Here is a 26,078-nt window from a genome sequence, read left to right on the forward strand (position 1 = left end):
TAAACTAGCGGGATTCGGCTTAAGTCAGTGCAAGGTATGGAGATATTCCCAACTCTGTACTAGGCCCAACCAAGATAAGCCCACCTAACTCACAATTCAAGGCCTGGGTCTAGGATTTTTGTTCAAGCCTTGCCTCAGGCTTGAGTGTGCATCAGGCCCACAAGTTTTCAAGTTGGATTTGTTTCGGACACTTCAATCCCAATTTGGGCTTTCCTAGATGAAACATAATTAGAAGACTTAATTAATACATTAAAAATATTTATTATCTTGTAAATAATATTAAAAGTTCATCCAATACTTCAATCCTTACTCGGGGCTTGCCTAGATGAAACGTGATTAGAAGACTTTTAATTAATTAATTATATTGGTTAATTGAAAAATATATTAAAAACATTTATTATCTTGTAAAAATTCATGGAGAGAGTGGTTGGAGATAAATGAAAATTTGAAAATAAAGATAAATGAAAAAAATAAAAATAGTACTATAGTGGGAGTGGAGAGAGAGATAGGGTTGTCAATGGGTTGGGTCCAAGTAGAACTGAAACCGACTTGACAATAATTTCTAAGGACTCAGAACCTAATTGGACCTAGAATCAAACTGATCGGTTCTCAGGACAATCAGCTCTAACTTGATGGACCTGATTATAATAAACTTATTGAAAAGAACTGGAACCGAACTGACCCAATTGTTTTAGGTTCATCAAGTCCAACCTGACCCATTGACAGCCTGAGAGAGAGAGAGAGAGAGAGAAGGGGTAATAAATGAAAAGTAAAGGGAGTAATAACAATTTTGTGGAAATATTATAATTACATGTTGATGGCACTCTTGTAATTATAGGGAAACTCAATGTCATATGCACAACTAAAAAAGAGGCAATGGTTGCTTTCAATGGTATTAGCAAAAAACCCTAACAAATATTGGTATTCTTGTGATTACATAAAAATTCAATATCATATGCACAACTAAAAAAGAGGTCGTGATTGCTTTCAATGGCACTCTTGTAATTAGTAAAAAAACGCAATGTTACAAATAATGTTTCTCTTGTAATTAATAAAAAAAATGGGATTATAGCTGATAAGGGCAACTTTTGGCTCTTATTATCAATAAAAATAATTTTAAAATATGGTAACTTTAGTAAAAAAAATATCAAAAAAGGGTACAAACACTGTTCATCTTTTTCTTCCTTCAAACCATTGAATAAATCTCCCCACCTCCGGTCTCCATCTTTGACTTTCCTCCTCCTCCTTTTGATGGCCATGAAAGAGCTTCATCGTCAAGCACTACCTAGGAAGGCGGATGCCATGAAAGACTGGCATCCAGAGCTCAGCACTACCTAGAAGAGTTTCGATGGCCATAGCCAAGATCGCCATGAAAGAGCTTTATCCGCCTTCCACCTTCAGACCACTTTGATGGAATGCATGGTCTCCGTTTTTCCTCGTCGACCACTACTTGGAGTTGGGAATCTGAACTTCTTCGGGCCCTACCAATTATTTTGATGTTGCCAATTACTTTTTTTTTCTCAAAATTTTGACAATAATAATGAATCATCTAGAGTTGGGAAGGCGAATGAAGCTCTTTCGATGACCATGCATTCCATCAATTGGGAAGGAGGACAAAGCTCCTCCTTTCGATGGCTATGAAAAACCGGCGATCTTGGGCGTAGAGGTGGATCTGAAGTAGAGGGTTCTGGTTTGAGAACAAATTCATTCGTCCAGATCTAGTTCATTGAGTTCTAGAAGGCGGATGAATTGTTCATAAGCCAAATAGACAGATGAGAGAGCGGGGGATAAATCATTGACGACGAAGCAAATAGGAGACGGTAGCGAACCACAAGATTTATTGGTATAGTGTTTCATGTGTTCTTCTAACTATTTAAGAAGAAGAACTCATAGCAGCTCTGCTCCAAACTTAGATGCAAAAAAGAAGAAGAAAGATGAGGAAGAAGAATAAGGAGGAGGAGGAGGAGAAAGATAGAGACCAGAGGTGGGTAAATTTATTCAATGGTTTGAAAGAGGAAGAAGATGAACAGTGTTTCTACCCTTTTTTGATATATATTTTTTAAAAAAGTTGCCCTATTCTAGAAATTATTTTAAAAAGAATATTTATATTGATTATAAGACCCAAAATTTGCCCTTATCAAGGAGACAAATAATGACATTCTTGCAAATAGAAAATGTCCATGAACATCACACAAACCATTTGTGTCAAAATAACAAATATTTCACAGAAGCCCATATATACTAATAAACATGGTTTTCAAAACCAGACTGGACCGGACAGTCACAGTGAAAAAATTGGGAACCAGTCAAATGACCAGTTCCGTTTTACCCCAGAACCATTGATTTGGTTAGCAAACTGCTGACTTGGGCGTTGAACCGTTTCAACAGTTTGGCTGATTTTTATTTTTTTTGTCAAAATGGGCTGCCCATTCGGTTCGAACAATCAGACCGAACGACCCGAGAACCAGAACCCTGACCATTCGGTTTTAAAATCCTTGCTACTAAAAGTCAGAATGAGAATTGCATTCCTAAGGATGGAATGGCTAATCCTGCATACGCCAAAATTCCATTCCACTTAGAATGGGAATGGAGAATACCATTTCGATCAACCAAACGGTTGGAACTGAAATGGGACTTTCCAATTCTGTTTCTAGGCACCCATTCCAAAAAAATAAACGAACCCTTAGAATGGTTTAACATTTAAGTTCCGTTTGATTTGAGATTAGAATGAGAATTGAAATCCCTTGAAATTAGAATTTATTTGGTTTAGATATGAATCATGATCAAATTCCATAAGAAATAACACCCAAGAAGGATTAGCGTGAAGCCGTGAATTAAAGAGAAAGGGGTTTAAAGGGTTTTCCAAAAATAGAAACGAAATCCTATTTTTTTATTTGATTTAGATATGAATCAAGATCAAAATTCCGTAAGAATAACACCCATTAGCGTGAGTTAAAGAGAAAGGGGTTTAAAGGATTTTCAAAGAATAGAAATCGAAATCCTATTCCACCAAATGGCTAGAATATGATCTGATCCGAATGGATCCCCGTTCTAAACAAATAAATTAAAGAAATAATTAAAATTAAAAAAAAAAAGCTAAAAACGGATCAAACTAATTAACCACCCATCGTTGACCGATTCAATGATTTTTAGGCAAAGACCTAAATTTGTGGTAAAAAGAACCAATTGCCTGGACAACGGCGGTTCGAAAACCATGGCCTATTATCACCCAACGCAAATATGCATGGAGTCCCACGGGAACAATCTTGTATTAATAGCATAAATACAATTTGTACCAAATAGAGAATATAATTATAGAGATCATTTATTTTAAAATAGGGAAAGAAGGAACCAAACCAATTCAGACAATTTTCATATATGTACACCTACGCATCTCTACGTATTAATAATTTATTTTTACATGCATGAATACTCTAGTAGAAGTCTAGAATATGTATATATGCTTCTCTACTCTGCAATATATGCTGCAGATCTGCCATCATAAAAGGATTATATATGCAAATACATATAAAGGCCTCTGATATGAAGCGAAAAAAAAATATAAAGGCCTCTGATGATCTAATTCATGGCCAGAAACTTTTAATTCAAATTAAAAGTGGTTCAGAAACTTGAGAAACCTGTTCATAAAACTGTCTTCATCCTCCTCATCTCCCATCGGATGATGGTGGAACCTCCTTCCGTCGTCTCCATGTTTCCAGTCGTCGGAGGGCTTCTTCCAGAACCGTCTCTCGCGGGGAAATCCTCCCCACTTTCCGGGAATATGACGTGCGTCGCCGGAGAACATCGGATCGAAGCTGGGCATATCCTCAGCCATGAGCATGTCGTTCCCGTATGGGATCTCTTTGCCGGTGAATCTCGGGCCTCTCAATAGCTTGGCGTAGTGATCGAAGCTGGGCATATCCTCAGCCATGATCATGTCGTTCCCGTGCGGGATCTCTTTTCCGGTGAATCGTGGGTCTCCCAAGGGCTTGGCGTGGTGGTGGCGGCAACGGTGAGGGAAACGGAACCCGAAGGGGCGTTTCACGTGCATGTGGTGGAAGCGGCGGTTGATCGGAGGACGGAAGCTGATGTCGTACGTCAACGTCAACGGTTGGGTGATCCCGATTGCCTCGATGGATTCGGGTAGATCCTCGACAGTGCCGACATCGGATTCGGAAGCTCGGTTTTCCACCGGCAGTGCTTCCTCTGCTTCAGATACAGGTTTCTCGCTGGGGAGGACGATGGTGGACTTGGCGTCAGTATCTGGAAAACTATCGGAGGGCTTCCATTCAGTGACGACCTTTTCCGGCAAAGTGAACTGATCCCGAGCGTGGCCAAGAACAACAAATACAGAGAGGATAACGATGGAAGCAACGGTGGCAAGTTTAGCGGCCATCGTAGAACTGCGAAAAGGCCGGTCGGTACCAGGGCAAGGAGAGATGCCTGATGCCTGATGGGATGATGGGATGAAGGCCTTTTATTTAAAGTCCAGAGAATGGAAGAAGAGTCAAAGAGACGAGGAGAGCTTGTTTTCGGGCACGTCGGTCAGGTGAATTTCGACGCCCTAAGTCCCTAAAAGATTTTTTGTTTTTTGGGAGAGGGAAGGGGCAGCGGGTAAAGGAAGGTTGACTGACCCACCGGTCCACGCGATAGTTTGGCACCTGGGCCGGCCTATATAATCTGGACAATCTGGATGGGTGCTATCTTTTATAGAATACTCCGCCCTACAGCTGCAGTTTGGTCAAACCGTAATTTGAAAACCGGTGGCCCCATCAACTAGTACATCATGTGGGGTCCAGTTTTTGTTCACACCACACAACAGCCTAGCTGAAAATTGATACTTTTGTTAACTTAACGTACACGAAATTATAATTTATTTAGAACAATTTTTTATTACTACCCTGTAATTTGGGGTTAGTGCCACTTTCGTTCCTCATTAACCAACTGTTAAATATCCGTTAAATAGCATTTGAAAAAGACATAAATGCTTTTTTAGTATCGTCTAATTTTCTTTCTCAATTATTCAAATATTTAGTATCGTCTAATTTTTAGTATCGTTTAATAAAAAAGATAAGGATTTAGGACGATTAATTTTTTGTCAATTATTAATTGTTTGATGAAATTTGACTAGGTAAATGGATTGCTCGGAAATCATTCTTTATTTTTACAGGACCCATTAACATAGAAAATATAAAAATATGAATTTATTTCATTTCCTAGGACATATCAACTTGACCGCCTCCACTTCCCAAAAAATAAACAAGGCATATGTAGAGTTTGCATCTATACAGGTGCAAACAAACCATGTTATGCATACATATAAGGCCCTGTTTGGTTCACAGGAATAAGGGTCCAGAATTGGAGTAAGAATGGGCTATTCTGGTTCCAACCTTTTGGTTGGGAATCGAAATCCCATTCCCATTTCTGCTGGAATGGTATTTCCCCAAATTGAGGGAATGATCATTCCCTTTCCATCTCTTAGGAATGAAATCTCATTCCTACTTATTCCAATTCTCATTCTCATTCCCATTCTTGTTTGCATCAAACAAACTAAGAGAATAAACCATTCCAATTTTGACTGCAAACCAAACAGATCTTAACATCAATTCCGGGTTTAAGTTTAAACTTAGGTCCATCTGTTTTACAGCTGGAATTAAAATCAGAATGATCTATTTCTATAGTCTGTTTGGTTTAAATAAAAATGAGAATGAGAATTAGAATAAACAAGAATGAGATTTCACTCCTAAGAGAGGAGCAAGGAATGGCCATTCTATCAAGAATGAAAATAGGATTCTGATTCCACTCAACCAAATAATTAAAAATTGGAATAATTTATTCTGATTCTGATTCTAAACCCCTATTTCCGCAAACCAAAGAAGACCTTAACCTAAGCTTTTATCCAACGGTCCAATCCAACCCAATCCAAATTACATGCCTTAGTCCAACTTAAATGACTTGTTGAGTATCATCGGAAGATGTTTGCGGTACACGGCGGGGATGTGCTGTGGGGCGGCCTCTTGTCGGGCGGAGATGTAAAGTCAACTTAAATTGCATTCCTGACCACAAGATGATTCCCATCGAAATAGGCATACCGCATACGGAAACCACACTGTTTTTTGTAGTCATTTCTTCCGTTTGAAGTAATGAAGGCTTCAAATAAATAAATAAAGAAAAACCCTTCCGTTCCAGAGGGGAATTCTAGTAATTGCATACATCTAATTGAATGACGATGACGGAAGAACATGACCCCGGATCATGTTCGCCTGTCCACAATGCACTATCTCCCGTAATTGGATACATCTAATTCTGTTCGCCTGTCCACAATGCATTATCTCCCGTAAATTAAAATGTTCTTCATGTATGATTACGATAAATGTGAGCAGAATTCTCGTAGACAAGAGATTTCCGATTAAGAGAACAATCCATTTTATTTTAGGTAAAATCGTAACACAAGAACCTCCTGCCAATCAACAAAATTTTCACACCAACCTCACATCACATTTCAATTAGACCTGGACCAAGCTTTGTCTTTTTATTAATAAAATATGTTTAGGCCCTAGTTCAGGCCTGGTCCAACCTTCATATAAAACCTAAAACCCAGCTTGGAAATTGAACAGGAAAATTTTTCTTTACTCAACAGCAGAACTAATTTATTTATATTAAATGAATTTATTTCAAATATACTGAAAGATCTCACTATGATTTGATAAAACCCAAGCCCAACCTAAAAAAAGTAAAGCCTAGTGTTTTAGTTCCAAACTTGAACCCGCGTACTTAAAATCATGCCCAAGCCTGACAAAAAATGGGCTGGCACCCACCTATCTGGTTTACCTGATTGTGAGTAGAGCCACAAATGGATTGGACCAAACCAGATATGCCTAAATTTAATTAGTTTATATTTAAATTGATACCAAATCTTAGCCTTCTGCCAAAAAAAATACGTAAATAAAATCTTATTCATTGGATTTAGATCAGATCTGGACAAGTTTGGAACTTTCAATTTTGAAACATATTCGGAAACAAATACTATTAATAGCAAACAGACCACAGAAACGATCAAGATATTATATATTATTAATACATATCATGAACATGATAAAAAATAACTTATATAATATTTTAATCATGACTCTAGCAAAAACAACATTATAAATTATATAATCACATGCTTTTGAATATAACCAAATCAATTATACCGATTGAATTTAAATTAGGATTGGATTCAGATTCAAAATTGGACGAATGAATATGGTTTACAGCCCTAATTGCGAATTTTAAGAAAAAGGTTTGAAAAGTTTGTCCTGCTAGAAACAAGTCTTTCTGAATGTGCCTCATTGCTTTCTTAAGGGTTGCTTGTATTAATCTATGATGCCCAAAAGAAATGATATCAGAAAGGCTTTGACAAATCACAATCTTCCCTTAAATTTAGTTGACCCTAAGAAAATAAATAAATAAATAAGAGAGAGCCAGGTCAGCAACGATGAAACCATGGGAGTACAAATATAAATTTTAAGAGTACAAAACCTTATATATTTTTAGAGTATAAATACAAATATGTACAGTGCAAAACTTCTCATTTTGTATGCATTTACACTGTCCATATTTGTATTTTGAACCCTTTTCAAACTACGCTAGAAAAACTTGGAAAAAAGCTAGTACTTTCCTCTTCTAAAACCCGTCAGACGTCAGTAGTGCAAGGCTATAATTCCAGACCAATATGGACGAACAAAAAAAGGATGGATCCTAGTCCTACTAAGGAACAAAATCCCTTCCTCAACGATGGATTTGAATTCTGTATTATATGATGCCAAATCTCATACTCGGTTTTATTGACTTTGATTACAGTCTGTATGGAACAATGGATTATATGATGACCAATATAGACGAACAAAAAAAGGATGGATCCTAGAGCAACGTGAAACGGGTTTGTCAAATTCAAACTACTCTTTGTTGGGATTTAGGATTCTTCTGTATGGAACAATGGATTCTTTTTCAGTTTTTCCTACATGGGTCCTACCTATTATTTTATTACCTTGCACTACCAAGCAATGTCCCCTACCCAATATATCCTCTTTGTTTGTTTCGATAGAAAACAATAGAGATACAGAAGTCAGAAAATTTACAAATTTTGTTAAAAAATTGCCCTCAACTTTTTTTTTCCCATACTTTTATCAAATAAATCATAACTTAAATGACCAATTGACGTCTATAGCTGATTGAGCTGAATTCAGATCTCCTGCACTCTCATTCTACACGTTTACTGCACATCAGCATTGCACGGTAAGCTAAGACCTAAGAGGCTCTTCATTTGGTGGGTTCTTTCATTTTTCAAAATTAAAGATTCATTAACAGACTGCTTTGACAAGAAAACTAAGGAAGAACCATAACTTATTTTTATCTTCTTCAGCAACAGCAAAGGTCTTTCTACCAAAGAAACCGGGTAAAATCTCTCTTTACGACAGTTTGGTCAAGTTAAAAAATGAGATTGCTCACCTGGTTTTCTGATCAGACCACGGGAATTCCTAGATTACAAACCACATATCTCTGCAACAAGTTGGACAAGTTAGAACCTGAGAATGCTCACTCAATTTTCGAAATACACTATTGGAATTCTACAAGTTTTGCTTTGATAGGAATCTGCAATCATGATTTATTTAGGAATTTGTAACCATTTTGTCCAAAACCTGATTTTCTAAACAGACTAAGGTTGTGTTTGGTATCATTGTCACTTCTACTTGCAACATTTTAGGTCAGTCAATACAAATTTTATGAGAATATATATATTTTTTTATCACAAACGTTTTGAGTTTTTAATACAACATTTGGTGCTATTGCTGTGTTGTTTAGGAAACGCCAAATTTGGTGTTTCAACTATAAATGCTAACACCCAATCTGATGATTATATTTTTTTAGTGGGAGTGGTTATCCATGTGATGTGACAAAGCAATTTTTCAAAAATTTGTATTGATCAACCTAAAACATTACAAGTAGAAGCGGCAATACCAAACACAATCTAAGTAACTATTTATTTAGAAATCAACAATCGAGAGAATCTGCTTGTAGAGTGAAGATTTTTTCCTTGCAGTAGCTTCACTTGCTTAAGAAGAAGGGGTCCTCTGATTTTTACCCAACAAGTACATCTTAGTTTCAAACCACATAGAGCAATGATTCAACGGATTGCCGAAGAAGGGGAAGGAGGAGATAAGATTGAGTTACAGTCTCTCCCCTGTTTTCTCCACCAAATATGGATTGGGTGTTTGTTTTAATTTATTTTCAAATTTCTTTAATTTAATATATATTGAAAATAAATGAACCCAACAAACGAACACTCAGCGTGTCAAGTGGCTTGTACATGTCTCAGAATCAAACTGTGAAATGCTGATGTGTGCGTCAGTCATTGGAAGTGCAGTAATATGTACATAACTAAGAGTGCAGGAGATCCAAACTTGATTGAGCCATTGGAAAATGGAGGTTTGTGTAGAGTCCCTGGACACAAAAAGGAATACAGGTACTGAAATATTCATAATGAAAAGCAGTGGATCAAAATAAAAAAAAAAAAGCTTAATAAAATAACTTGTAAGTTCAAAACATGTTTTTATCTGATTATTTCTATAAAGCATATAACTTCTGCACTACCAAATTTGTTTTCATTTTAAAAGCATTATTTTGATGGTTCCAACAACATGTATTGTGTTTTTGAAACAAAACCAACTTGTTTTTTTTTTCCTTTGAAAACAAAAACAGAGTTTAAGAACATGTTTTTGGGTTTTTTGCTGATGTGGCGATTCCAAAAACAAATGAAATAAAAAAAATTCATGTTGTAGAACACCCCATAAATCATTACCTAAATTAACTAAAGAAAGATAATTTATTCCCTAATAATATACAAGTTCACAATTTACCTTTTTTTGCAAATCTAAGAAAATTCCCTAGTTTTGCTACATGATTCAGAAGATTGCTTCAGAATTTTAGAGAATAGGAAACAATGTGAGAACCAACATGCTGTCCAGTAAGCACCAGCGATGGATGTCATGAAGATTTACAGTGTTGAACCAAACAAAGCATCTTGACTTCTTCAGTTGGGAACTATTTAATTTACCCTTCAACTAACATCTCCAATGCCCCCCACCCCCTGTCCCCAACTCTGCATCTCATCACATCCCTCAGCTCCATACTGTCCACATCTGAAGCCCAACTTGTGACCACTGACCACTCCATCCTCTTTACCCACAAACATCCACTCTAACAACAGACCCATTGACATTCTATTGTCCAGAAACCCAATACTCACTTCCTTCAGAATTGAGGGGGGAAAAACCCCGATTCTATCTTCTTGTTTTTTCTTTGTCTTTCTTCTATTTTTCTTTTGTCTATCTCTCCCTTCTAACTCCTAAAGTAGATAAAGTATTCAGTTGTAAATATTAGGTATGTAAGCAGAAGCCAAAACATTATGCCCCATAGGTGTTCTTATGCAGCTTGTTTTACCAGTTATGTAAATATGGACTTACATCCCCATTATTAATTGAAACTTAGCTTATTTTGGCAAAAATTAAAATAAAAATAAAAAACTCCTAAAACAGATTTCTTCCAAATTCACCTCTTGATATCCACCTAAAAAGAATAGTTCCAACATTTTGTCATTTGTGCTTCTTTATTGACCATCATTTTTCAATCACCTTCCTATTCAATTTATCAGGTTTATCAAAAGAAGCATTATTGTCCTCAACTTCTTGCTCCTCTGTTTCTTCAGCTCCTTTCCCAACAAATTATATCATTAGTATCCTCTTTCTTACTTGGACCCTAAAAAATTGGTGGAGTTCAATATCTCATACTCTCAAATACAGCAGTGATCCAGAAATATAATATTGCTGCAGATAATTTGGCATCAGGCACACACAATGTACTAGCCTGCCGTTGAAGTCTTGAAGATGCTTCCATTATTTGGAACTATTGATCCGTTCAGATTCATGTTCAACAAAATATCATAGAACATGATAAAGCACACGCTAATCCCATAATATCCATACACTGGATAAAGAAGACTGTTATTTGTGACATGTTTATCTTCCCTATCCATAAATAGAAAAATCAGTAATTTGCACACCGAGTGTAAGACATAAACACTTAACATCACAAACCTTAGACACCCCTGATTGTTATTAATAGCACAATGCTGGGAACCAACAGTATGAGATCATTGTGATGCTGTGATCCTATGATTTAGATTGGCCTATTGAAACCAATAGTAAATGGGTGAATATTAATGAGGCGGGACAAATGAACAGGGATTTTCATTTATGAACTCAATGAAAAGCTGATTCGGATTTGCTCTAACATTACACTTTGCGTTGACTATTTTGTGATCCGAGTTCAATGCAAATTCTCAAATGAAGTATGTTGGAAGGTGGTTGGGCGCAACATAACTGCAACTGACTGGATAAGGATGCCATTCCCCCCAATCTGACCTACTGAAGGGGGAACAAAAAGTAAGGAAAAAAGCAAATAAAGGAAAAAGAAACCAATTGTGAAGTTCTAAATACTCAAACCTTTTAGCAACAAGCCCAAAGACCCTTCCCCCACCCCAAATGCACAGATAAATTTTTAACATTCCAATGGGTCATTTTATCATTAATCGATTGCAGGCTTCTAGTTCCAAAAGGTTCCTCAATGGGCCATTTCTCTTTCCATTGAAGAGTTGAACAAAGATACAGAATCACAAAATGGTGTAAACAACACAGTCAATTTTTTGGTTAAGAGGGTAAAGTAGCTATTTCTGCTCTTTACGGAACTAAAATTATCAAGTTATTCCGATTATTTTTTTTTTCTTTTGTTGAGGTATGATATACAGAATTTATTGTTTTCTAAATATTTTAACACCGATTTTTAGATTTTTCTTTTTTAGTTTTACTTGAAACCCTCCAGTAATTACGGACATATCACCAGAACGATAATAAAAGACTGCCGCAAGAGCTAGAGGGAGAACTACAATTGACATAACAAAAGCCTCAGCAGACAGACAGAGAAGAAGCAAGATCTTGTGAGAGGAAGATTCAAAATTAGAGATGTGTGTGCATGATGCTCTAACAGACATTGAATATAATTAAACGGGAAGCTTCTCTTCTCATCAGTCAAAATTGAATCCAAACACAATTTGAAATCAAATGAAATAGGAGACCAATTCGCTCAACAAGAATCATCAGGAGCTGCAACGAGTTGATATAATGTCGATCATTAGATTACCTGAAGAAAAATGTTCCTTGACGGCAATTGTCTCACTTGGTCGATTAAGGGCTAGAAGTCCGAACACTAGTTCACCGCAGGAAGATCCCTGGGTTTGTTGGGCTTTTAGCAAAAGCCAGGAAAAAAAGGTCAAAAAAAATTTGGACCATTTCTCGATTTGTGCGTGTCATCCTTGCGCAGGGGCCATGCTAATCTTCTCTGTATCGTTCCAATTTTATCGGATGTCTCCGAAGAGACACTAATACATTAGCGGTACTATAACATTAACGGCCTCTTCCTTTTGTACCTAAACGATGTGGGACTTTCATAAAAAACGAAGACCACGTGGCAAATCTAACAATGGCTTCAGTAGACGGAACTCAACGGGGAGGTGGAGAACTGATGATACATGAATCCAAACAGACGAGCTCGGGATCTAATCCCCTCATTAGCGATCCAATCCGCTGGACTGTTGGAGCGTTTCTTTCTCTTAAGAGTGTGAGTGCAGACAGACATAAAAAGTTACCCAAAATATTCCTACTTTTATAGAGAGTATAGCAAGGCACCAACGACCCCTTGAAACATATAGATCTTGAAATGTTACCCAAAATAAAAAAAGATCACCCTAATCAAACATCGGAGTATAAAGTTATGGTTTTTGAAAATTTGTATGCATTTATTGTGTAACCCATAACCCGTTGACAATTGAATCGGCCCAATTGGATAGTTCTTGACCAAGTCAACAATTTTGACTGCTTGACAGGTTTTAACAGAATTAGACCCGAAATCCTATTCGGGCGACCATTCAAATGGTTCAATCAACCGAGTCAATGGTGGGTTGAAAACACTGCTAAAAAATGTTTGGCCAAGGTTTAAATAAGATGGTCGGACCGTTTGACCCAAGAACCAGTGGTCGAAGTGGTTCCTCTTTCAGGTCCGTTTGTAAAACCATGGGCTTAATTATCTGCTTCTCTTGCTATACCAATCTCTACCTCCTTGGTTCTCTTAACAGTTGTGCCGAAGTTTATTTTGATCACTAATATGAGCCTTCCAAAATCTCCATTGAAGTCATGGCCTTTTCTATTGTCCAAGTAAAGTGCAGAAAAATCAGAAAAATCATGCCTCCACACATCTTTGAACTCGCTTAGTCTCAAGCTTCGTTCATTTACTAGTAAATAAGCCTGGGAAAGTTGGTCAATGGGTATCTTTTTCCCATTGACCAACTTTAGAATGTTCTTTTTGCATTAAGTAGTGGGCTCTATAGTAAAATCATCTTTACTTGGGTAAAACTTACCCATCTCACAAGTGGGTAAGTAGTTTTCCCACTTGGGGGGAATTTTTATGATACATAATGGGATAACTTTGTCTATTTTAATACCATCTTTTTATGGATAAAAATGTCATTATATTACTTATCTAGGAATCAAAAGAACATGGGTAAATGAATTTGCCCATGTAAATGTTGCACATGAAACATTTACTTGGGTAAGTGCACTTAACCGGTAACTTATGGTTTCTATTGTAGCTTTTCAATGTGAATCCTGAAACAATGACAACAATCAATGATATCTTCTACTGAAATTTTATTTTCGTTTTTTTTAAGTATTTATTCTTTAGACTACATTTGTTTGCAATACAAATGTTGAACCGAGGTATTTATGTACCCTGAGTTGGATTTATAAGTGTTTGTTTGACATACAAAAATGCAATGATTAAGAGGTCAAAAATATATTTTCTAACATTTTTGTATCCTTATGAGAGAGCGTTGTTGTACCAATTTTTTGGATACAGATTTGTGCTCTTATGATAATTGGCGTGTTTGACCAAAAGTTTAGGCATTGGAGCATTGGTAAAGGGAGCATTTAATGATGGGGCTCATACTTTGCACTGAGAAGTGCGGAGTGGGGAGGGGAATAAATATAATTGTTCATGCTATTATCTTCCTTTCATGTTGATCAGCAAATTCTTGAGTGAAATTGTATCTGTAAATCATGGTTTTCAAAACCGGATGGTCGGATCGAAAAAACTGGGAACTAGTGAGGTGACTGGTTCCATTTTTCTAGAAAACTGAATTTTGGTCAACAAACCACTGACCCGAACGGTTAACCATTCAACGGTTTTGACCATTTTTTATTTTTGTAAAAACGGGCCGACCATTCGGTTCGAATAGTTGGACCGTTCGACCCGAGAACTGGACCCCTGACCACTTCGTTTTCCGGATCGGTTTTAAAAACCTTACTGTAAATATAAATCCTTTGCCTTAGCTATCTCATTTTTATAAATTTAATACCAACTTGAGTTGTTAAATTGTTGATACAATTATAGAACACATGCTACATACAATGCTAAAAGCTGCACAACACTTGCTTTTTATTGCCAAAAAAATAAAAAAAAATCAGGCTAGCATTCATTCATGTGGAATTGACTTGCATCCTGGACATCACAGTTTTCATCTTCTATAATATTATATATGCAAGACTTATAGATTAGTTCATCAGAGGTGGTGTTTAGTTCCCCACTTATATATGCTTAATAGTAATGTTTTCAAAATATGTAAACAAAGATAGGGTGTGTTCCTTGAGATGTACAATGGCTGGAAGTCCAATACACTGAGGATTGTGCGGGAAATAAGAAGCATTTTGAGGCAACTGGACACCAGCATTATTTGGGTTCATAGGGAGGCTAACAACCCAGCATTACATGGTTGGCAAAACAGGAGGCTACAAGAGAAAATTTGTTCTGAGGCGTGTTATTGTAATGGGTTTCTTTGATGTGCTTTGAGATGGTGGCTAGCCGAGGCTATCCACCCATGTAATGTGTTACAGTATTTATGATACAAAGAATTTGACTTGCAACATCAGAGGATGCCAATGGGTTGGATCTGGTTCAGACGGGGAGGAACTGGTCGCAATCCAATTAGAAGTGGGACACAAAACTCAGAACCAGAACTGAATAAATTCTAGATTGGACCGGGAGGGGGGGTGTTCTGACATGACTTGACACTTATAATTACTATAATATGAAAACTTGGAATTTTTTTGATAATATAACCTTAATAAAAATGACAGTAAATAGTAAACTGTCTATATGTTGATAAAACAATTGCTTCTAATCTTTTTTTCCTCTAGCTCTTCTTTCGTGTTCTCTGTATATATATCTTTTTCAGCTTATTCTTCAGAGCTGATAGGAAGAGGGTGAATAAACTAATGCCATGTTGCCCTATTAGCATGGACAGCTCTCCCCTAAACATGCAGGTGAAGCCCCAGACTCCAGAATGTCCAAACAGTCGTCCATGGAGTCTCCTAAATGGTTGAACTGTTTGTGGATTCAATTGGAATTTTCCAATTATATAGGCCACTTTTTAAAAAAAAAAAAAACTTTTCTAAACATAATCAGAACTTCGCCACTTATTCCACTGTAATTTTGGGCTTCTTTTCTTCTTTTCTTTGAGATCAGGGGTCTCCAAAAACCTCAGCCACTTATTCCACATCAGTCTCAGTCATGCCTCTAACAACGAACAGCACATATAGATCAACTTGTCATGAAGTGAGAGCCTTGACAATGAACAGCACATACAAACTAAGCTTGTGGTAGACTTTTCCAAAAACCACTTGTTTTCTAAACATAAAATGTAGCAAAAATTACAAGAAAACCATGGTCTTATTTATTATTAATTACATAATCAGTTCAGGCCTTAATTAGTTTGGAAAAGCAAAAACCAGTCCCTCACCCAATTATAATGAGAACACAAAACTCAAAGTCAGAACTGGTATAATCGGTTCAGTTCTATCAAGTAAACCTAACCCACTGACTAGATTAAGTTCTCCAGTTTGGAAGGTAATCTCGACCTCTTAGTTGCAAGGCAGTATGTCAACCATTTGTGCATCCCCCCCCCATCCCAGAGTGTATTTGAACTACTTTAGGGTGGTAGTAGTTAAATCACATAGAGCTAGGGCCCCTTTCATCTTTTGAAAACTAGGGTCCCTTTCTCTGATGCAATTTTTACACAACAAGTTTCATCATTTGAAAATTACAGTAATACTTTCACCAAAGGATGCCATCCATAAATTTCATATATTAATTCTACAATATGGAAATAAAGTATAGTCAGGAAAGAAAAATATCTATACATTAAAGTTGGAACAACTACTGCAGCACCATAGGTATCCGTGGATTTGCCGTAGCCATGTTTTGTTAATGAAATTATCAAACAATTGGTGCATCCTACTAGCCAAAGGGAAAGAATAAAACCTAAACGTGCTTGGTTAGTTGGTTTTGTAACTTATGTATTCTAATAGCTTTCATGGCTATAGCGACCTAACATTCCTAGTTATGGGTACAGATATTGATAAGAGAAATCAGTATACAAATTACTTTTCAGCACCCAACAAACTAGATCATCATTATCCTCTTTCTCACTTGGATCCTCAAAAATTGGTGGATCCTCAGAAATATAATGTCACTGCAGAGTGCAGATAATTTGGCTGCAGGCACACACAATGTGGTAGGCTGCCGTTGAAGATGCTTCCATTATTTGGACCTATTGATCCATTTAGATTCATGTTCAACAAAATATCATGGAACACAATAAAGCACAAGTTAATCCCATAAAATCCATACAACCTGATGAAGAAGACTGTTATTTGCGACATGTATATCTTCCCTATCCATAAATAGAAAAATCAGTAATTTACACACGGAGTGTAAGACATCAACACTGGCATCACAAACCTTAGACACCCCTGATTGTTACCAACAGCACATTGCTGGGAACCAACAGTATGAGATCATTGTGATGCCATGATGGTTTGATTTAGGTTCACCTGTTGAAATCAACAGTAAATGGGTGAATATTGATGAGGCAGAACTAATGAACAGAGATTTTCATTTATGAACTCAACGAAAAGCTGATTTGGATTTGCTCTAACATTACACTTTGTGTTGACTATTTTGTGATCCAAGTTCAATGCAAATTCTCAAATGAAGTATGTTGGAAGGTGGTTGGGTGCAACACAGCTGCAACTGACTGGATACGGATGCCACTCCCCCCAATCTGACCTAGTGAAGGGGAAAAATAAAAGAAAAAGAAACCAATTATGAAGTTGTAAGTACTAAACCTTTTAGCAACAGCTTTTTGGGATGCAACTCCTACCAAGGACAAATTATCCTTCTTAAGCCTAGAAGATAGATTGTGTGTTTTTTGTGGGGAAGAAAATGAATCAATACATCATCTTGTCTTTAGGTGTTCTTTTGCACAGGCAGTATGGTTCGGACTTCAGGTGGGCCTACATTATTGGGTTGAAGAACCAAAGATGCTTCATGAAATTCTAAATCAATGGCAGCAAAAAAGCTCACATATCTTATCAAAATCAGAGATTAAGGGAAATACGGAAAAAGCTGCTATTGTTTTGAGGCTGATATGGGAAGCTCGTAACAGGAAGCTACATGAAAATGTCATTCCAGATTCTCATTTCATTCTCAAGGCATTCAACAACCTAATTATGCTGGAAGATGATCATAGAGAACAGCACAAAGAATTACAAAGGCATACACAACAAAAATCAGAAGAGACCATTCTATATATTGATGGATTGTATATGCCTAGTACACATAGATCATCTGTTAGTTGTGTCTTAATCAAACAGTCATGCAAAGTAATAGCAGCACAGAGCTCAAGAACCTCAGCCCAAACTCCTACTGAAGCAGAATGGCTGGCTTTAATCTGGGGAATAAAAGCAGCAAAAGAAATGCATATCAAGTGCCTCCAAATTCGATGTGATGCTATGTATATAGTTCATCTTTTAAATCATCCCTCTAAGCATTGCTCTTGGAGAGATAAGCTATACAGGGATGGATTTCTGGACTTGATTAAATACTTCGAGATATGCTATATCATACATGTAAACAGAAATTAGAATGATCTAGCTCACAGACTAGCTTATAAAGTCTGCAAGGAGGGAATCAATCTGCAATATCAATTACCGCCTCAAGGCTTGGATGTAAATATGTTCAGAAATATCCTTCAATGAAGTTTTTCTTTGCTTTGTTTGCCGACAAAAAAAAAAAAAAAACTTTTAGCAACAAGCCCAAAGGCCCTTCCCCCACCTAAATGCAAAGATAAATTTTTAACATTCCAATGGGTCATTCTATCATTAATCAATTACAGGCTTCTAGTTCCATGAAGTTAGTTCCTCAATGAGCCATTTCTCTTTCCATTGAAGAATTTAACAAAGATACAGAATCACAAAATGGTAAACAACACAGTCAATTTTTTGGTTGCGAGGGTAAAGTAGCTATTTCTCCTCTTTAAGGAACTAAAATTATTAGGTTATTCCGACTCTAATTTTTTAGTTGAGGCATGATATACAGATCCATTGTTTTCTACAGATTTCAACACAGATTTTTAGACGTTTCTTTTCTAGTTTTACTTGGAAGCCCTCGAGTAATTACGGTCTTACGGACATCATCAGAATGATAATAAAAGACTGCCGCACGAGCAGAGGGAGAATTACGATTGACATAACAAAAGCCTCAGCAGACAGAGAAGCAATTATCCTAAATAGAGTGAATCAAGCCTCTAAGATCTGGTGAGAGGAAGTTTCAAAATTAGAGCTGTGTGTGTATGGATGCACTAACAGACATTGAATGTAATTCGACGGGAAGCTTCTCTTCTCATCAGTCAAATTGAATCCAAACACATTGAAATCAAATGAAATAGCAGAACAATTCGCTCAACAAGAATCAATAGGATCTGCAACGAGTTGTTATAATGTCTATCATTAGATTACCTGAAGAAAAATGTTACTCGACGGCAATTGTCTCACTTGGTCGATTAGGGGTAGAAGTCCAAACACTGGTTCGCATTTGCCAGGAAAAAAAGTCAAAAAAAATTTGGACCATTTCTCGATTTGTGCGTGTCATCCTTGCGCAGGGGCCATGCTAATCTTCTCTGTATCGTTCCAATTTTTTCAGATGTCTCCGAAGAGACGCTCATAAGAGAGGGATGTTATTATATTAAGGGCCTCTGTATTTCATACCTAAACGAGGTGGGATGTTCATCAAAAACTAAGACACGTGGCAAAACTAACAATGGCTTCAGTAGACAAAGAACTCAACGGAGGTGGAGGAGAACTGAGGATACGTGAGTCCAAACAGACGAGCTCGGGATCTAATCCCCTCATTAGCGATCCAATCCTCTACTCGTTTTTTGTGTAGAAAGACATCAAAAAACGTTTTCACTGGTGCAGAGTCTGCAGACAGACATCAAAAAACGTTTTCACTACTCGTTTTGTGTGTAGAGAGTAAGGGGGATTATCTGAATTTTGAGTCTTTTACTTGAATCTTCTTTACACCAGTCTCCTTGGCGATGAAGATGTGCTTTCCTCCGCTAAAACTTTCTTCTGCTACAACCTACTAGTTACTGATCTGTCAAGAAGCTTTGATTTCTCATAGATTGGTGGCTTAATCATAAATTTTGAAAACCGGACCCCATCAGACAGATGGACCATTTGAGCCAGGAATTGGCCATGGCTTAACATCTAGTTTTGGTCCTTAAAAACTGTTTGGCCGGGGTTAAAATCAGATGGTCGGACTGTTTGACCGAAAAATCGATGGTGAAAGCGGTTCCATTTTCAGGTCGGTTTGTAAAACCATGAGCTTAATTATCTGCTTCTCTTGCCATGCCACCAATCTCTGCCTCCTTGGTTCTCTTAACAGCTGTGTCGGAGTTTATTTTGATCACCACTTTGAGCCTTCCAAAATCTCCATTGAAGTCAGGGCCTTTTTCTCTTGAGTCTTGACCGTGTAAGATAAAAAAAATCATGCCTCTATAGTCTATACCTTCCAATTTGTTTCGTCTTAGAGCTATACTTGCGCCATATGGAACCAAAAATGGATTAATTTGTTTGTAATTAAGGCTCAGTTTGGATGGATTATAAATGCAAATATGTAAAGTGCAAAATTTTGTATTTTCTAGGTGTTCTAGCAATTTTATCCAACTCAAAACATTGTTTGACAAGTTGTTTTAAAAAGATCTTTTAACAGCCCAAAAGACCACAAGATGTATTGATTTTAAGGTTTTTTTTAAAGCAAAAACACACAAAACATATTTTTGGTTGTATTTTTTGTTTTCAAAACTGAAACAAAAAACATGTTCTTGAATCTAGTTTCAAAAATACGTTTTCATCTGATCATTTAACATCGTGCTCCATAAATTATATGATTTTTTAAATTCAATATTTTGTTGGTTTCAAAAACATGTATTGTTTTTTTATACAAAACCAAATTGTTTTTTTCTTTTATTCAAGTGTCACTCCCAACCCATTTCAAACCACATAAAGCTATTGATAAACTCTATTATAATAAAACTACCTGGTCTACACCTGAAATTCTTACCTCAACTTGTGTTGGAAGTTAAAATGGATAATTTCAAGTTTAGAGATAACTTGAATTAGTTTGACTGAATTTTGGTCAACATGAGCCACCCACTTAAGGGGTTGTTTGATAATGCTGAAGTGAAATCTACTGGGCTTTTAAAAATGCATATAAGGATTATTTATCATGTGGAAAGACTAGAAAATTTTATTTGAAGTTTCTCAAAATTTAACATTTTGGATCCTTTGAAATCTTTCTGTGCCCACATCTTTTGGTCTTACAGCCTTTAGTAACTAAAGGAAAAAAGATCAATTTTCAGTCTTCCAAGCTTACCAAACCCCCAAAGAATACAAAAAGAATTAACAGAAACTACCTAAATTTACTGTAGCGTTCATACACACCTTAGTGTGAGGTTTGACATTTTTTCCTGCTGGAATTGATGTTTTGACGTATGACTTTTTTATTTTTAAGCAAAAATGTTACCATTTTTTTTTGAAGTCTTAAAGCATATTTCATTCATTCAAGAAATTGATACAAAGAACAGCCAACAAGGTCGATCAAAAAAATCAGATACAATTTCTCAATAAGAACAAAATATAGAAATAAATGAAGGAGAACCAAAAGAACTTCTACAATCAAAATAAGGTGAATTAAAATTACCAACAGAAGTAGATAAGCGCGTCTCACATCCACCACAAATGGTGAGCGAAACTAACAGGAGAGGTTTCCAAAAGAGATTGTAGCTGTAACTACCAAGCCATAACGCCATGAACTGTAACTACCAAGCAATCCAATCCAATCCAATCCGCAAAAGACAGCAAGGCCATGAACTGTAATTGCCATCCATAACACTGGAGAACTTGAACTACGAACTTCCATCTGGAACGTCGGAGAACTGTAACTACCATCTAGAACGTCAGAGAATTGTAACTGCCAGCTAGAACGCCAGAGATGACAATACGTGAAGCAATCTCCACCGGTGGTGATCGCAGAAAGGATTAAAGAGAAATAACCCCATGTCAGAATGCTTGCAAATAAGAAAAGAAAGCATAAAAACTCTAAGGCGACAGAAGAAATGAAAGCAAGGAGGAGGGGAGAAATGGAGAACAGAGATGACAAAAGGAGAACAAAGAGAACAGATGGGAGAAAGCACGAAAAATGAAATCATGGAGGAGGGGAGAAATGGAGAACAGAAAAATAAAAGAACAGAGAGAAAGGGGGATTCCCCAAAGGGAACCACCCCTAACAAATAGAGAGGAAGCCTAAGAATCGAAATCCTCAAAAACCTTCAAGAGGAAGCCTCTCTCGAAACAGAGAGAGTGACTGACTGATGAAGCCTGGCTAACTGATTGACGAGTAACTTGGCGGTGACTGCCGCCTGCTGCCTACTGCCTACCATTAACACTCTTGTGCCTGATGTCTTGTGCATCCAGATCTGCTAATTCCCATCTAAATAAGCACATGGCAATAACACTGGCTTTCATTGGTCATTTCTTCCATTTGAAGTAGTGAAGGCTTCAAATAAGTAAGGGTAAATTGCAAAAACCTCCCCTGAAATTTCTGGTTGTTGTTGAAACTTTTCAAGTTTGGTAATTGCAATCATTTCCCATAAACTTTTTGATATAGTTACAAGTAGGCATTTTTTGTTAGAATCATCTAAAAAGAGGCATAAAAATGTCCAAAATACCCATACAATTACTTTGACCAAAATGTTTATTTTCCAAATTTCTATACATATGAATTGCTACCCCAAACCTTTCCAATTCCTTTTCTGAAACTGATTTATTTTTCAAATTTATCCTCCATATCAACCTCTCAAAGGTAAAGCTACAACTTTAAATTCTCTTTCTTTATGGGAGGTTTTAGCAACGGTCCAAAACTTCAGAGTGGGTTTCAGCAATTTACCCAATGGATCTATATCTATATAATAAAGAGGAATGTGTGAGGGCCAAAGATCTCACACCTAGGCCTCTCTACTCTCAATGCTTGCACGTGTGCAGTTCCAAGTTTTACAATCATATATTTTTGGTAAACCAATTGTTTTAAGGGTAAAATACAAAAACCTCCCCTGAGGTTTGTAACAATCATAAAAACCTCCCCTCAAGTTTCATTTTAACAAAAACCTCCCTTAATCTTTTAGAAAATTCAACAAAAACCTCCAATCAGTGACTTAAACAGAGAACGTTTGAGTAATGCGTTATTTTTTTTCAAAATATCTGTTTTACCCTTTTATATGATTTCACATTTCAGATAGAACTTTACTAAAAAGAAAATTTAACTTGAATAACCCATTTGTCTCCTCTTCTCCTCTTTCGGTCTTTCCATCTCCTACCCCAGAAACTCTATTGTATCAAAAAAAGGAAGTTTCAGCCACTGTAAAGTGGTGTGGCCATTAACAATAAGGGAAATTGCAGTGACCTTAACACTCTTGCAAGAAGTAGAAAAGTGGAATTGGGTTTCCTTGCAACCACCAAGAAGCCACTTCCTAACAAACCAAATTGGTGGGTTTTTTGAGAAGTACGACTAAAGCTGAAATAGAGGCTTCTCCTTCTTGTGTGGTTACTCTGAAAGCATTATTCAGAGAAGAGGAGACGCCTGACCATAGAGATACACAGAATGGTGAATCTTCCAAAGAATATCCAGTTCTATGCAAAATTAGGTCACCTATACATACAAAAAGATCTCGCATGACGAATTTGAATTATCAGATTCCCTTTTCCCAAGTTCATGGTGAAATGGATCTCAGTTCCTCAAAGGACTACCACAAGAGGCACAAAGTTTGCGAGGCTCACACTAAAACTACCAAAGTTATCATGAATGGAGTTGAACAGAGGATCTGTTGTAGCAGGTTAGTCTTCTTCCCTTCCAGACTTCAGTTGAAGTAACCTTTTTTTTCCTTTGGTTCATTTTGAAGTGACTTTCAGTGAAAATGTGAAATGTAGTGTTTGCTATTTACTTCCAGTATATGGCATTCCTTAGAACAAACTCTTTTAACTAGTTTCCATTCTCTCTCTTTGTATGTTTTTCTTTTTCACATTTTTTTCCTTGGGGTGGGGGTAATCTAATCACTTCACTTCCAAATTTTGATAATGAAATTTTCAAAAATTTTGTATAAATCGGTTATTAAATTTGACCAGGACTTCAATTCTTTGTGGGTCGAAAAAGTTGAACATCTTCAGTACTATGGCACAATCTATTTTTTCTTAGTTAGATTCTTATTAACGGCATAACATAAACACAGTTGTGAGAAGATCATTTTGTTATCCAGGTTTCATTTCTGAGTTCGACGATAGTAAAAGTAGTTGGTGTAAATGCCTTGCAGGCCATAATAAACGTCCAAGTTTCATTTGCTTTCCAGCTATGGTGGTTGAATGGTTCCTCTTTTCTTGTTGGGAGTTTCAGTGGTGGTAGATTGAAAGAGAAAGAAGACAATAAATAGGTTATTCAAATTAAAGTTTCTTTTAGAATTATTTTACTAGTATATAAAATTATATGCAAAAGGATAAAATGGGTATTTTAAAAAAATAATGCATCAGTCCAACATTTTCCGTTTGGGTTGGTGATGGAAGGGAGGCTTTTTCCGAGTTTTTCCAAAAGTTTAGGGGAGGTCTTTATTAAAGTGAAACTTGAAGGAAGGTTTTTATGATTGTCAGAAACCTCAGGGGAGGTTTTTGTATTTTACCCTTTTTTTCAAAAATTTCATTTCCTTTGACTAACTCGGCATTGATGTTTCTCTTATGCTTCAAACCCAAATTCTTTATCCATTACCCTTCATCTTTTTTCTAACTCTTCATCCAAATCATTTCTATATCTGTTAGGAAGCATGGGAGGTGCATTCTATATTGATGTGTTTGGCGTTCATTGTTATTGGCTTTCTTGAGTTCTCTGAGTGGGTTGTTTGCTTTAGTTTTCTGGTTAAGGTTATGTTATTGGTAATTAGTCTAATTGCACAAGCTGTAGTACAATCGAGGAAGGTCGGGATTGCATCAGCCATGGAAGGTCTGTCATTAGGTGGAATGGCAGCACTAGCTTCCAATATCTGTTCAACTTGGACTGAGCTAGGGATTGACTTGGACTCACTAGAGCTTTCTTCTCAATATCCGATCAACTGGACAAATCAGAAGGGAAGCACTCATTCAATTGTTCACTATACCTGAAACTTGATCCAAAATCATTGAACTAATCTATTATTATTTGCCCGCCACTTTCTTTTGATTTAATAAGTGGTTTTATATTAGTTCAATGCCTATTTTTTGGCTTTGTTAATTAGATGACAAATTGGTGGTTGTTTTGATGATTCATGCTTTTATATTTCTTTTTTCTTTATGCCAATACTTTTAGATTCCTTGATCTTTGTTGGAATATCAATATATTATTAACATCCTTATGAAATAGTACATGTTGGTTTTCATGATTGTTTCTATTAGTTTCCTAGGAAAAATAGTAAACCTTTCAACTTCTATTTCTGTGATTGTTTCTGTAAGACTTCCATGTTTTTACCTTTCAATTTCAATTCTCAAGTTGGTTCATGTTAATATGGAGAAAAAAAAAGGGAAACAAAAGGTTGTGCACTTCGTTAGACAAAAAGGAATGCCTGTTGGCTTGGGCTAATAGGGAAAGTGAAGGATCTGATATATTTTTTGGCTTTATTTTTTACAGGGGTTAGAGATGTTTTTTTTCATGTAATTTTTGAGTTATTAGATTATGGTAGTAGACACCACTTTTATATAACACCGATGAAATGAATCCAATAATTTTTTAGCTTGATTAATATAAGAGGTTTTCCCTTTTCTTGTGCCAATGGATATTGTTTCATGGTTTAGGTCAAAAGATCATTAACAAGTCATAGCATATGCTAGGAATGTAGTTTTTATGATTTTTGTGGGCAGTTTTCTTTAGAGAATCAGTTCAATGTTTTGCCCATCACTAAATTACAGCTCTTTTTTTTGTGCATTATCATTAAAGCCAAAGTGGCCTTACTTACTGGTTGAACCATTCCACATTAGAATAATACCTCTAAATGATCAGCCTTTCTGGTAACCAAAATTCTCATAGAAACAGTTTGAACCAAGTGACTAATATTTACTTGGTTGACTTGAATGAGTTGGGTCATAGGCAATCTCTGTTTACAAGCAATCTAACTAAGATGGTGTTTGGAAGCGTAGGCATTTTTTGGGACCGATTTTCAAGAAAAAATGCCCATATTTCCAAAATCCGCTTTTCACAAAAAAAAAAATGTTTTGATTTTGTTTGAGAGTGTTTCTGCCACGTAGGTAGTGAACAACACTATTTTGTTTGGTAAGGTGATTTTCATCATTGTTTTTCATGTATATGTTGACAGATAAGCACCACATAGGATACACGTAATCACCAATCAGTCAACTGTTGAAGGCAACGGTTCACCGATGCATGAAACACCAAATTTGACGTTTCATGCATCGGTTGGGTCCCGATTTACGAGGCACGCCCATGGTTCAAGCGTTTTG

At 36.5% G+C, this 26,078-nt stretch overlaps 2 long non-coding RNA genes and 2 other non-coding genes across 6 annotated transcripts; all 4 read right to left on the reverse strand.

Annotated features, from left to right (window-relative positions):
- Positions 1-9,256: 9,256 nt before the first annotated feature.
- LOC148801147 (uncharacterized) lies at positions 9,257-12,380 on the reverse strand. The gene is made up of 2 exons (XR_016084639.1): positions 12,241-12,380; positions 9,257-9,486 (listed from the first exon to the last, which is right to left on the reverse strand). It is a non-coding gene; the product is annotated as an uncharacterized LOC148801147 (long non-coding RNA).
- On the reverse strand, positions 12,375-12,477 carry LOC148801148 (U6 spliceosomal RNA). Its single transcript, XR_016084821.1, has one exon. It is a non-coding gene; the product is annotated as a U6 spliceosomal RNA (small nuclear RNA).
- Positions 12,478-16,729: 4,252 nt separating this feature from the next.
- On the reverse strand, positions 16,730-19,698 carry LOC104603982 (uncharacterized). 3 transcript variants are annotated; one of them, XR_736306.3, is made up of 3 exons: positions 19,008-19,683; positions 17,148-17,277; positions 16,730-17,042 (listed from the first exon to the last, which is right to left on the reverse strand). It is a non-coding gene; the product is annotated as an uncharacterized LOC104603982 (long non-coding RNA). The 3 variants fall into 3 exon arrangements; XR_016083563.1 differs by lacking the exon at positions 17,148-17,277 and having other exon boundaries at positions 19,008-19,698; XR_002023035.2 differs by having other exon boundaries at positions 16,730-17,277; positions 19,008-19,698.
- On the reverse strand, positions 19,105-19,207 carry LOC148801149 (U6 spliceosomal RNA). The gene has a single exon (XR_016084822.1). It is a non-coding gene; the product is annotated as a U6 spliceosomal RNA (small nuclear RNA).
- Positions 19,699-26,078: the final 6,380 nt, after the last annotated feature.

Source organism: Nelumbo nucifera, chromosome 3 (genome assembly GCF_055504915.1).
Source record: "Nelumbo nucifera cultivar China Antique chromosome 3, China Antique-T2T, whole genome shotgun sequence".
Taxonomy (NCBI): Eukaryota; Viridiplantae; Streptophyta; class Magnoliopsida; order Proteales; family Nelumbonaceae; genus Nelumbo; species Nelumbo nucifera.